The 13,174-nt window shown below is 34.7% G+C and overlaps 1 pseudogene; it reads right to left on the reverse strand.

Annotated features, from left to right (window-relative positions):
• Window positions 1–12,900: 12,900 nt before the first annotated feature.
• On the reverse strand, window positions 12,901–13,174 carry LOC111521978 (annotated as a pseudogene).

Below are 13,174 nucleotides of genomic sequence, written 5' to 3' on the forward strand. Positions count from 1 at the left end.
ATATATGTTATCCATATAAAGTACAACACCAGAAGTGATCACTAATACAAACTATGGACATTGAGTGATATTGATGTGTCAATGCAGGTTTATAGATTGCAACAAATTTACCACTCTGGTGATAGATATTAAAAGTGGCACTGCCTGTGTGTGTAAGGGGTATATGAGAACTCTGAATACTTTGTGATAATTTTGCTATGAACTTGAAACTGCTGAAAACGCATTTATATATAGGAAGACACTAAGTTTATAAAGCAGAACTAGAAAATTTTTGCTTTATTGTATTTTCTAAAAGTATTAACGTAACATTTTTCTTTATAGAAAAACGAAACAAATCATTTTTGAGTTTATACTTTTAAATTTAAAATTCCAGGTGTCCCTACAACATTGACATTTTGATCCCTGTACTCAGAGTATGTCCTTACTCTGTCCACACATATTAGGCATTCTCCTGCCCTCTCTCTTTTCCTAATTATTATCCCTAGCTTTAATACTTTTAACTTATTGTTTGTCCTTCTTTTCCTTAAATTTCAGCTTCATAGCTATCTTGCTATAAATTTGTCTCAATAGTAAAGCCACCCATGATCTCTTCCTTATCCAAATTCTTTTTTGTATTGATTGAATATAGCAATCATTTGATACTGATGCAGGATTTTTTTTCTGCTCCTTAGCTCAGCTAGGTACAAATTCTTGTCTCACAACAAGGAAGAATTAGGTGTGTGGATACCAGAGAGTGAGTGGAGTAGAATTTATTAAGCAAAAGGAAAGTTCTCAGCAAAGAAAGAATACAGGGGATGGATCCCCTACCTGAAAGCAGAAAAAATTTCCTGACATGACTGATCATGGGGCTTTTATGGGCTCAGAATAAGGAGTGTGTGCTGATTGGTTTGCAAGTGTGCAAAAAAAAAGGTGAAAGCAAAGATACTACTCAAAGGTGAGCATGACAGAGTAGAAAACCAATTAGGAAAGGGTAGGTATATGTAAAATATATGACAGGCGTGGATCAATCAGAGGAAAGCACACCAAACAGAAAGACAGGTTCTTAATCTGGTCCAAGGATTTAACTTGTAGCTTGGCTTTAAACTGTTTCTGGCTTGTAGGTGGGGTTTCACTGGGGACCTGGGTCTATCTGCCTAGACTTTTGACTGCCTCCTGCTGCTTTCAATACTTACCACATCTCTATTTTCATTCTTAGTGAGCTTTTATCTTTTATGTTAATTATGAAGCCATGAACCTTTTGTAGTTTTTACCTATGGGCATTACTTGTGCTTGGCACATTTGCTTACAAAATATTGATGTTTGAAATATGAATTGTGATTGACAAGATTCTTTACAATGTCTTTGGAGATCTGCTGGGTTTTTGGTGATTTTCCTTAGTAGTAAAATTAATTGTAAGTATACACTTTTTAAAAACTACAGTTAAGAAAACACTGCATGTACAAATTCAAATATGAACCAATGCAAGAGGCAGCATCATTTAATATAAAAACAACTAAATTTACTTTTCTATATTCATGGTCCTTTGGACTTAAATTCTCGCCAGGGAATTTCACCAAGCGTGACTTGTCAGGGTGTTATTTTAAATGAAGCGCATGCAGCGAAGCCTCCTCTCTATTTGTACTGTGATTTAAAAAAAAAAAAAAATGTGGTAATAAAACTCATTTGAGTACCATGATGAGCTAACTGAAAATACTAACCTCTGGCCCTTTACCCTCTCCAATCATGCAGAGAGTTTGCAGTTTAACTAAAGAAATTGACAGTGGAAACAATGCTGTTGTACTGTCCATTTTTGATAGGTGCTCAATCAAATCGCGTTTTATGAAGACAAAACATATTTTAAACTTTCATTTGGTACAAAGTTGCTGAGTGATGACAAATGCTAGATCTATCAGTCATAATTGGTTCTGGATCATTACCAATACCATGAAGAAAACTTCATAATCACCACATTGAAAGATCAGTTCATTTGCTGTGATGTGCACTCATAGTTGTCTGACAAAGAAACACCCAAATACTGTGCTGTAAATGCTCAAGATTAATATTCAAAACTGCTACTGTGTGTGTAGCACTGTATATATGTATTTACATATGTAATGCACATATATTTACATATGTAATGTATACATATATTTACATATGTAAAGCGCACATATATTCCATTCACTAGATTAAAAAAATTCTTCTACAAAATAATCTTTTTAAAATTAATTATATGACATTTATTTTTTGTTGTTGAGTACATGGGAAAACGGATGTTTTTCAACCGTACCTGTTCTATGATTGTTCTTAGATGATTGTAAGTAACATCATAAATGTTTTATTAATATTTTCACTTAAATAATGTATCTGTATATGACTGTGTTACACCAAAATATAGTAAAGAAGTAACAATGAAGAAATACTGTAAACGTTTTCTAAATTCTTCATTCTCTGGAGCCATGTGGAAGAATAAAGTACCACTGGTGAAATTACAGTTGTCATTTTTGGTAGCTGGTCAAATTTTTCCATCGCAGTTTGATGCTTTAAGAACACGAAGTTTGCCACCAGACATGACAAAGCTGAAGTTCTAGTCTGTCACTGACTAGCTGGGTTGTTTAGCGAAGTCGCTTCTCTCTAACCATGTTTCATGAACTATATGAGGTGGTAGAAGCTAGTCAAAATCACAGGTTGTTCTGAGCATTAAGTGGGATGATACATATTGTCTTTAGCATAGGTCTGAATCATATGAAGTATACAAAAATGTATGTTAACTTTATATATCATTTTATGAATTTGAGATATATCTCTGTGCTTTGAGATTTTCTGTAAAATAATCCTATTGTCAGAGGATGAACGGTCTTTGTGGGCTCTGACTTCCAAGTGAGAGACTCAACTGATTTTCTGAACATCCCTAGGTAACCAAGCTCAGAACTGACATTAAAAAAAAAAAAATCTTCTGGCTTGGTGTAGTGGCTCATGCCTGTAATTCCAGCACTTTGGGAGGCTGAGGCAGGTGTTCAAGGTCAGAAGTTCAAGGTGCCTTGAGGTCAGAAGTTCAAGGTCAGGCACCAGAGGCAGGTGACTGAGGTCAGAAGTTCAAGACCAGCCTAGCCAACATGGTGGACCCCATTTCTACTAAAAATACAAAAACTTAGCTGGGCATAGAGGTGGGCAACTGTAATCCGAGCTACTTGAGAGGCTGAGGCAGCAGAATGGCTTAAACCCGAGGCGGAGGTTGCAGTGAGCTGAGGCCACGCCTTTGCACTCCAGCCTCTGCAATAAGAATGAAACTGCCTCAAAAAAGAAAAAAATCTTCTTAGGGATAACCACACTGCTCTCTAACTTCTTTTTACCTATCCTAACAAGGGAAAGAAATTGAAATTCCCACTTTAGAGATTCCTTTATATAATCCAAATAAAAATGTTTGAATTTGGGCAAAAACAAATATATTATAAATAGTTTCAAATAGAAACAGTGCTGGATGTCAGGCTGCAGAACCTCTCTTGACTGTTTCCCCCGATTACATATAGGAAATGTCATTACTTCCCAGTATTTTCAACAAAGCAAAGCAAGTGGCATTCATTTTGAGAAAGTTTTCTCCTTTTCAAAAACTCTCTCATACCATCTTTTTTGTTATGTGACACAATTTTGGTAAATTAGAGATTGCAGAAATTGAGTTTAAAATAGATTAAGTAGTATAATAATTATTGATCAGATACAAAAAGTGTTGGACCATATCCAGAAATGAAATCATCCAGTGGTTCAATGCCACTAGTACCCATACATTACATTCTCAACCTTTCTCCTTCCCTCCTTTCCTCCCTCTCCCCCTAATCCTTCCCTTCTTTATTCTTCCATACCTTCTCTCCCTCCTCCCTCTCTCCCTCCTCCCTCACTCCCACTTTTTATCCCTCTCTCTATCTCTCCTGGTTTCATCTTTCCCCTTCTTCCTTTATTTCTATTTTAGTTTACATGTTCCAGCCACACTTTTAGGAACAAAGTTCAGTATAAATAATAATTCTTATACCTTATAACACTCCGGTAAGATAAGGAACGTTACCATACCTATTTTACAGATAAAGAAATTGAGGCACAGAGAGGTTATATACTTTGCTGAAGGTCATATAAGTGGTGTCTAAATGTAGATGATCTGAATACAGAGGGTTTTTTTTAAAAAAACTAAATGATATCTTTGAGTATATTTGTTGCACAGGATACAATGGAAATCTCATACAGTTTTCTATAGCTACTCCAAGACTCACTGATGTTTCTAAGATCCCATGACTTGAGCAATATTTACCTTTCTTTTCTGCACACAGATCCAAACATTTAGCAAGCATTGTAAAGGGGTGCTGTTTGATGTGTTTTATAGTGAGAAAATCTGAACAGGTGAGGGTTGAATTTTAGCTTCCGTAGAAAAATCAAATCTCTGTCATCATATGTGATTTGGTAGCCATCTTGCCATCTTTTATCCCTGAATCTCAATTCTGTTTGAGCCTGTATTTATCCAAACATGAAAGTCAGCATTTCTACCTGATACTACAGAAAATCCAATCACACCAAACATTTGGAAGTGTTCGTGGACAACTGAAAATCACAGGGAAATTCGTGAAGGGTAATGCCATTCATTGAACACTCTTTACCGTTTAACAAATCCTTGCTGTTCTCTCGACTCCTTATAGTCCCCTACCCATTGCCTCTATCTACAATTCATTTTCTCTCTGTTGTACATAGTTTTCTCCCACTTACTTCTTTAGCGTTAGTGTCAGATAGTCTCCGCTCTTGAGGTCAGTTTCCACAGGAAATTTTATTTTCTACATGCTTATATTCCTTTAAAGTGAATGGTTTATCCATCTACACAGAGAATACATTCTATCTTCATCTCATAAATTAGGATGTATATGAAGAAATGAATAGCTTGTATATTTGGGTATACAGTAGACCCTTGAACAATGTGGGGGTAAGGGACACAGAACCACCATGCTGTTGAAAATTTCCATATAATTTTCTGCTCCCCCAAAACTTTACTAATAGCCTGCTGTTGACCAGAAGTCCTACTGAAAGCATAGTCAATTAACAATATTTTGTATGTTATACATATTATATACCTTATTCTTACAATAAAGTAAACTAGAGAAAGTAAAATGTTATTAAGAAAAAGAGAAAACATATTTACTATTCATTTAGTAGAAGTGGCTCATTATAAAAGTCTTCATTCGCATTATCTTCATGTTGAGTAGGTTGAAGAGGAAGAAGAAAAGGAGAGGTTGGTCTTCTGTCTCAGGGGTGTCAAAGGTGAAAGAGGTGGAAGGGGAGACAGGAGAGATTGATTGAAAAAAGTCTGTGTATTATTGGACCCATGCAGTTGAAACCCGTGTTGTTCAAGTGTCAACTGCATATGCATCTGTGTGGCGAGGGCTGGAGGCGGAGAGCAAGCACACAGGATGATGCAAATACACACAGTAAAGATAGAGAGTGGTATAACTCTAATAATAGGAGCCCAATAATTTTAGTCCACATTTTCAAGAAAATGGAGTCCAAACCAAGGTTTAAAAGTGCTCATAGTTAATTAAGAAAATAAAAAAAACCACAGTAGCAAAGGTGAATAAATGAAGTGAGGCAAGGAAGGATGGGAAGCAATGCAACAGAATGCATTGCTGTGCTAGACACTGCATGTGGTGATTGACAAAAAGTCACTTATGAAACTGATTTGGACTAGACAACATGGAAATTAGGCTTTGCGGTGCTGCCTGCAAACATGTATCTGCCTGGGTATTTCCCGTCTCTTGCTTCTTCTCATTGTCCTATATTTACCCCAGGTGGACTCAATGCCTCTGGAATGTCTAGCTGCTTTTGTGGCTGCTTATGCCAGATTCTTAACCCTGGAGAGGTCACTGGGGCAGGATAATTCGTGCCCTGCAGTGTGATATTTCATTTAAGTCAGGAATATCTCCTGATTATGAGATTCAGGAATACGGCATTTATCTAGCTCTGGCAGTCAAGGGACAGGCCTGCACTTTAAAGCTGTGACCTGGGAGGACATTGTTGTCTGAGGGGCTTAAGAACACTGGGAATCTTAAGAACAAAAGGCAGTATCATGTTCCTATGCGTACTCCATGTGCTAAAAGAAACACAATTAAGAAATGGAAATCACCCAGCTATGTGAGAAGTCTCATTATAAACAGTTAACCATCCTCAGTTTTCTCCCTTGAAGGAGAGAAAAAAAACAAGAAACAACACGGCCTTCCAGTGAGAACGGCTCCAACAGTTATCTTCTTAAATATAGAACCAAACATTTTCAGAGGGCAAATTGCTTATTGTATGGGGCTGTCCAGCTCAATTTTGGCATCCTTGGGCCTTGCTTGTTGATGCAAGTAGTACTCCCTGGTATTGAGACACCTAAAAATCATCTCACATATTTCTCAGGGTGGGATAAGTATGACCCTTGTTTGTGACCCATTGTTAATAATCCATGTTAACTGTATTTCAGTTGCTGACCAGTTCTGATTGAATCTCGAGATTACTTACAACTTTACCTCTAATATATAATTGATTATGCATCCTTTTTCAAATACAGTATTCCAGATACCAATATTGTCTGAGTAACTTGAGAAACAAAACTCTTTTTCATCCTTCGTCTGGTCCCTAAAATTGTTAATTTACTTCAAGATTCTATCTCCAGCTTTGCTCTTATTCTCTCTACTGTATTAAATTGATGTCATTTATTCCCCTGGTCTCACTTTCCATCTATATAATAAGGACTCCTAGAAATAAATTTCCAGCTGAGCCTTCTCCATTGAGCTTTAAAAATGAATGCCTAACGTGGTTTGGACACCTGAACTTCGATGTTTCCATGGCACCTGAAACTCATTATTGCAAAAGGTGAATTCGTATTTCTTCCTCCAAACTGGCTTGTATTCCTGTACTTTCCATTTCATTTGGTGAAATATAATTTACTCTCTTACCAACATTAGAATATTTAAAAATTCTTGTCTTTTATTTTGATTTTTTCTTTACCTTCCACATCTAATCATTTGGTGAAAATCTTGGAAATCTTACTTTTGAATAAGCAAAGTCTTCTTCATACTACCTATTAGTCACTATGTAAAGGTTTAAGTATAATAAAATTGATGTGTTCATTTATAACTGGGTATTTATTATATAAACAGTATTGAGTTGTTGTTTTCTGATTTAATATTATATCTGGAAAACTTGTTATTTTGTCTAGGTTTGCCTTGTTGGTTTCTAGGAGCACATATATTATAGGGTAACACTTTACTACAATGATGAGGAAATACAACGTAAAACCAACATGAGAAGCATTTTCAGTTCCTTTATTGTCCTGGCATCTATATGTGGATTTGTGAGATGGGTTTGGAATGGAAAGCTTTAACCTTCAGAATTTTTACCATATGTGCTTTGCTTATTTTGTTTTTAATGCACTTTTCCTGAGCAATGAAGCCATATATATTTTAATTTATTTAAACAGACTATCCTTCTTGAACAGCTAGCCTATAATCACTATTTACTTAATATCATGTGGTTACTAAAGCCAGGTTTCCAATTTGAATCTGAAAGTCCTTCACGCTGGACACAGTAAAAACATTAGTTGTTAAATAGACAAAGAGACAGATTGGTTGATCTTATCCAGTTGGCTTATTCCTCATCCCCACATCCAAGTTCTCATGCTATTAGGAAGGTGTGTTGCTTTTATTAATGCCTGGTATGGTCTCTCTTCATGTGAATTGGCAGCCTTTATAGTATATAGTGTTAAATCAGGTGAAAGGTTCAGTATTGCATTCCACAATGGAGTTACCTTTCAAATATAGGAAAGGACATTATTTGACCAGATTTTGCTAAGTAAATGAAGTTCCTGGGCAGGCAATAGCAGATATGTTTATAGTTTTAGAGATTAAAGAGAAATTTGGGTAGGCATAGCCTTTCTGAATGCCCTTTTGTGAGCACTAGTTAATATCAGAGTAAGTCAGAATAGTCTGTCATTGGATGAAAGGTGAGTGTTGCTATTCTAATTTATATCATAGGATTCAAAATTTAAGAAAAGTTGCCCCTTCATCAAAATGCTTTACTAGTACTGGAGTAATATAGGATTCAGCAACTGAGAGAACCACAACTGTGTATGCAAGGGGGTTTCTAAATCCCAGAGTTTCCTGTTCACTTATCAGTATTCTTTTGGAATGCTTTTTGATTAAAACAACAGAATTAAAAATTGTAAGAATTTAGGTTATGACAGAATTACTTTGGATATTTTTTTTTGAAAATACTAATTTGATTTTTCATTTTGTTGTTTTTTAGGTCTGGAATTTGTATCCAGGAAAATGTAACATCTGATGATAATTACATTTTTATAATAAAGATAATCTAACTAGATACATTTTAGTTCATTAGGAGAGAAACAACATTAGAAGAGTACACTTTTAGGAGTTAAATTTGATTTGTACTTCTTCGATACTTACTTACAGATCTTCAGGGATTATAGCTATAGTCTGTTTCCAAGGATTGGTTTATCCACAATGAAAGATCACATACTTAACTTTCTCAGATCTTAGCTTCTCAAGAAGATGAATGGGAGTGTTGTCTTGCTGGAACACCTTCAAGCTGTCTCAGCATGTAGTGGTATCGGTAGGAGCATTTGGTGTTCTTAAGGATATTGAAAGCATTATAATGCTCACATGACAATTGGAAGAAGTTTACGGGTCCCTTCGTGTAAGAATATTTCAACACTGAAGTATGTACAGCTGAGACTTAATTATTTGCCTGGGAATTATGATGAGTCCAGCTCCACAGAGGTCTGATACGATTTGTGTTTCATAATCTTTGATGGGGGAATACAGAGAGTTCTCGGAGTATTTTAGATTTCCATAAATTATACTTTCATTTCTTAGGCAAAGAAGAAATATTCATATGTTCTTGAATATGATTATTGGTTCACAGCCTTTATAGTTTTCATATACTTGTCACCTTATTTGTCACCTTATTTGATTTTTAAACTGGAATAACTTTAATTAGACAAAATATGGGCAGTTTATAATGATATAGTTGTTTTTTTAAACCCAAAGCCATTTTAATATATCAGTGTTAAATTTCATATCCAATAATGAACAAAAGTATTTAAAGAAAACATTTTAAATGCATTTTTTCAGTAAAAGGCATATTAATATAGTTATTTCTAAAAATATTATAATATAATTTATATATTTAATATATTAATTTTCAGACACAGAATCAACATCATTAATTTTCTAAATATTTGACACTTGCAATAAGATGTCACTCTTAAGGAAACATTTGAATATTGCAGCTGCTTTAAAAAAATACCCAGGAAATTCAGAGCTCACTCTGAAGGTTTCTAAAAACACTTTTAAAGTCAGTCAGATTAATAGTGATTATAGTAAAGAGCTACCAAAGATTTTAACATTGTTCAATATAAGGATTATTTCTGTTAAAAATAGCATTATGTTATTTGTTGATTTTTAAACTTAGTAACACTTACTTCTGAAGTCAAATTTATCTTTAAAAATTGAAAGTACCTTTTATGACAAGTTTGTTTGGGTGCTAAAATAAATGCAGTTCAAAACAAATCTTTCTTTCTCCAGTTTAATTGAATAATTGACAAACAGGAATTACATATATTAAAGGTGTAAACTTAATACTTTGATATATGCATACATTGAGAAATTATCACCACACTCAAGCTAATTAACTTATCCATCACCTTACATAGTTACTTTTTTGTGTGGTGACAGTACTTAAGATCCACTCTCTTAAAAAACCACAAATATGCAATACAATTTTGCTAACTATTTTTGTCATACTGTACATTAAAACTCAGTAACTCATTCATCTTGCATAACTGAAATATTGTGCCATTTTATTAACTTTTCTTCATTTCCTCCTCCCTCTCTACCCCTACCCGTGACAACCACCATTCTACTCTCTACTTCTAGTTTTACTATTTTGTATTCCACATAGTAGTGATAACAAGCAGTATTTATCTTTGTCTATCTGGTTTATTTAACTTAGCATGATATCCTGCAGGTTCATTCATTTTGTTGCAAATTACAGGATTTCCTTCTTTTTAAAGCCTAAATAGCATTCCATTATATATAAAAATATATATTATATATTTATATAATATAAACTATATACATTATATGTACATATTTATATATTATATACATATATTTACATGTTACTACATTATATATAACTGAATAATGCATATAATATAAAATTTTCTTCATCCATTCATTCATTAGTATTTAGGTTATTTCCATGTCTTTTCTACTTTAAATGATGATGCAATTAAAATGGAACAGCAGGTATTACTTCAAGATCTAGATGTGATTTTCTTTGGATATCTACATAGAAGTGGGATTGCTGGATGATGTGGTAGTTTGATGTTTTAATAGTTGAGGAATCTCTATACTGTTTTTCATAATGGCTGCACCAATATACATTCCTACCAACAGGGCACAGGAGTTCCCTTTTCTCCATATCCTCGCTACCACTTATCATCTTTATTTATCTTTATTGTAACAGCCATTTTAGGGTGAGAGGTGATATCTTATTGTGATTTTGATTTGCATTTCCATGATGATTGGTGATGCTGAGCATCTTGTCATATACTTTTGAGCCATTTGTATGTCTTCTTTTGGAAAATGTCTATTCAGGTTCTTTGCCCAGTTCTCAACTGGGTCATTGATTCTGTTGTTGTTGCTCTTGTTTTTTGTTTTTTTGTTTGTTTGTTTCATTTATTTATGTTTTGCTATTGAGTTGTATGAGTTCCTTTTGTATCTTGAATATTAACCCCTTATCAGATATTTGGTTTGCAAATATTTTCTCTAACTCTGTAGGCTTCATTTTTATGTGTTGATTGTTTTTTTGCTGTGTTAAAGACTTTTTAGTTTGATGCAATCCACTTGTCTATTTTTGCTTTTGTTGCCTGTACTTCTGGTGCTATGACCAAAAATCTGTTGCCAAGACCAATGTCAATAAGGTTATTGTCTGTTTTTTCCAGCAATTTTACATTTCATGTGTTTTGTTTAAGCCTTAATAAATTTTAAATTGGCTTTTGAATATGATGCAAGATAAGGTTTCACTTTTACTCTTTCACATTTAGATATTCAGTTTTTCCAACACTACTTATTAAAGAGACTATCCTTTTCCTTATGGATAAGGGTGTCTTGGCACCCTTATCCAAGATCAGTTGACAGTAAACATATAGATGTATTTCTGAGCTCTCTGTTCTGCTCCTTTGGTCTACACATTTCTTTTGTGACTGACTATACTGTTTTGATTACTATAGCTTTCTAATATATTTTGAAATCAGAATATGTCATGTATCCAGCTTTATTTTTCTTGCCCAGGATTGCTTTTGAATTCTTGGTATTTTGTTCTTTTTACATGAATTTTAGAGTTGTTTTTCTATTTCTGTTAAGAATGCCATTGGGATTTTGACAGGGATTGCATTGAAACTAGATCAATGGGTAGTATGGACATTTTAACAATATTAACTCTTTTTTTAGGGTCACTAACTTTAATAACAATACATATACCATGTTATCACCATGAAATGTAAATATGTAAATTCAGGTTAGACGAGAGCTTTTCACAAGTGCAATAAAGTATTCTATATTATATCAAGGTTAGCATATAATGTGTGATCAAATCAACTTGCTCACAAATCATTAAGCGATTGCATTATGGGTAATTCATTTAATGTTTACAATTAAACATTAAACATTCTTATGGAGAAAATAAGCAGTACACACATTTTAAAAGTGTTCTTCATGTACCTTTGCATGAACACTTAAAATGCATATTCCTATTTCAATATGACATTTAAAAATTATTCTAACAGAAGCAAATATGTAATTCTGCAATTACAAAAGAACTAAAATAGAACCCATAATTAAATTATTCTTATGTTTGCAACTGTGATTCTTCAATAAATACTGCTACTGTGTAACTCTCTTGTAAACTTTCTAGGTTTGCTTTAAACACACACACACACACACACAAACACACACACACACACACACACACACATATATATACTTGCAACTGTGGGAGGCTTTACAAGTTATATTCCATGCACTTTTCTGACAGAGTTTTAAAAGAGCCAGCCAGGGCCGGGTGCGGTGGCTCAAGCCTGTAATCCCAGCACTTTGGGAGGCCGAGACGGGCGGATCATGAGGTCAGGAGATCGAGACCATCCTGGCTAATATGGTGAAACCCCGTCTCTACTAAAAAATACAAAAAACTAGCCGGGCGACGAGGCAGGCGCCTGTAGTCCCAGCTACTCGGGAGGCTGAGGCAGTAGAATGGTGGGAACCCGGGAGGCGGAGCTTGCAGTGAGCTGAGATCCGGCCACTGCACTCCAGCCTGGGCAGCAGAGCAAGACTCCGTCTCAAAAAAAAAAAAAAAAAAAAAAAAAAAAAAAAAAAAAAAAAAAAAAAAGAGCCAGCCAGTCCACAACACAGACAGAATAAAAGGTAGATTAACTGAGGCAAATAGGACTCTTACATAACATCCAAAACAAGATTCTTCAGCAAACTGGGGTTTAGGGTTGGTCTGCTATCTTTTTTAGAATGAATTTCATCTTAACAGTTTAAGAAGATGGACACTTTAACACCATCAATTGCATTTAGGTGATGTGTTTCTTTTGTGTTAACTTGACTCCCCTGAATGACCTCACGAGTAAACTAGTCACTAGTAATTTGGTCACCAGGCAAGTTTAGCCTGCAAGAAAGGAAGTCAGTATTCAAAATACCATGTTATAATCTGAACACACTCAAATAGTTTATTTTCAACATTAACATGTAACTTCAACAATGAGATAGATGTCTAACTACAGCAAGCTCCTCCAACAAGATCAAGACAGCATCTCTTCTTCTAAGGCTAATGTTTCTCCCACAATTCCTGATATGTGGAATAGCTCATACCAACAGTCATTGCTCCCACAACAAAGCCTTGACCTGCCACACACATGTGGATCAGATGAAGGGATATTTTAGTATTTCCCCTGCTTTTCGGTTTGTACAACACATATGCAACAATTGCTGGGAAATCAGCTATTCCAATGGGGACAAATGGTGCCTCATTAGCTTTTCTAATGTTTCGGTCCCTGATCTTCATCATGTAAAGGAACGGAAACATCTGTGTCTGTTGACAT

Source organism: Piliocolobus tephrosceles, chromosome X, assembly GCF_002776525.5.
Source record: "Piliocolobus tephrosceles isolate RC106 chromosome X, ASM277652v3, whole genome shotgun sequence".
NCBI classification, from domain to species: Eukaryota; Metazoa; Chordata; class Mammalia; order Primates; family Cercopithecidae; genus Piliocolobus; species Piliocolobus tephrosceles.